The sequence below is a fragment of the Eubalaena glacialis genome, chromosome 1 (genome assembly GCF_028564815.1).
Source record: "Eubalaena glacialis isolate mEubGla1 chromosome 1, mEubGla1.1.hap2.+ XY, whole genome shotgun sequence".
Classification (NCBI taxonomy): Eukaryota; Metazoa; Chordata; class Mammalia; order Artiodactyla; family Balaenidae; genus Eubalaena; species Eubalaena glacialis.
This window is the reverse complement of record NC_083716.1, coordinates 82,708,502-82,709,728: the sequence shown is the minus strand read 5'-3', so window position 1 is coordinate 82,709,728 and position 1,227 is coordinate 82,708,502. Positions and strand designations below refer to the sequence as shown.

At 34.8% G+C, this 1,227-nt stretch overlaps 1 pseudogene; it reads left to right on the top strand.

Moving 5' to 3' along the window:
• Positions 1-420: 420 nt before the first annotated feature.
• On the top strand, positions 421-964 carry LOC133096671 (large ribosomal subunit protein uL22-like; annotated as a pseudogene).
• Positions 965-1,227: the final 263 nt, after the last annotated feature.

Below are 1,227 nucleotides of genomic sequence, written 5' to 3'. Positions count from 1 at the left end.
TTGTTTTGGCTATTCTAGGTCCTTTGTGTACCCACATCCTTTTAAAAATCAACTTAACAAATTTCTACAAAACACATCATGCTTTGATTGAGATTGCATTGAATCTATAGATCAATATAAGGACAACTGATATCCTAACATTTTTCAGACCAGGAGCATGGTATATATCTGCATTAATTTATGTCTTTAATTTCTCTCAGCAACGTTCTATAATTTTCAGTATACAAATCTTGCATGTATTTTGTTAAATAACTCCTTAAAATTTCATGTTTTTGATAATGTTGGAAACTTTTGTTGTTGTTGTTATTGTTGATGTTGTTTTGAAATTGTTCATGGCAGGTATATAGGAATACAATTGATTGTTGAGAACTAACCTTGGCTTTTCTTGTTAGTGGCCTGAGATCATCTCTGAAAATTGTTCGCTGTTCACTTAACCCAGAAAACCCCACAAAATCATGCGAATCAAGAGGTTCAGATCTTTGTGTTTACTTGTAGAACATGAGTGAAACTTTTCAGGCCATCAGGGGCATGCATACCCAAAAAGCCACTAAGTATCTGAAGGATGTCACTTTATAGAAGCAATGTGTGCCATTTTGTCATTGCAACAGTTGAGCCAGTTGGTGTGCTTAGGCCAAGAAGTGGGGCTGGATACAGGCTCAGTGACCCAAAAAGAGTGCTGAAATTTTGCTGCACATGCATAAAAGTGCAGAGAGTAATTCTGAACTTAAAAGTTTACACGTAGATTCTCTGGTCATTAAGCACATACGGATGAAAAAAGCACCTAAGATACAGAACTTACAGAGCTCATGGTTGGATTAAACTATACATGAGTTTCCCCTGTCACACTGAGTTGATCCTCAGTGAAAAAGAATAGATTGTTCCTAAACCAGAAGAGGAAGTTGCACAGAAGAAAAAGATATCCCAGAAGAAACTGAAGAAACAAAAACTTGTGACCCATGAATAAATTCAGCATAAAATAATTGCAAATAAAAGTAAACAACAACAACAAACTAACCTTGTATCTTACTACCTTACTAAATTAACTTATTATTTGTAGTAGTTTTTTATAGATTCCTTAGAATGATCTACATACTTGGTCGTGTCATCTACAAATAACAGTTTTGCTTCTTCCTTTTCAATCAGTATGCATATTATTTATTTTTCTTGCTTGTTGGACTGGTAAGGATCTTTATGATGCTAAAGAGGAGGGTTCAGAAGGAACATCCA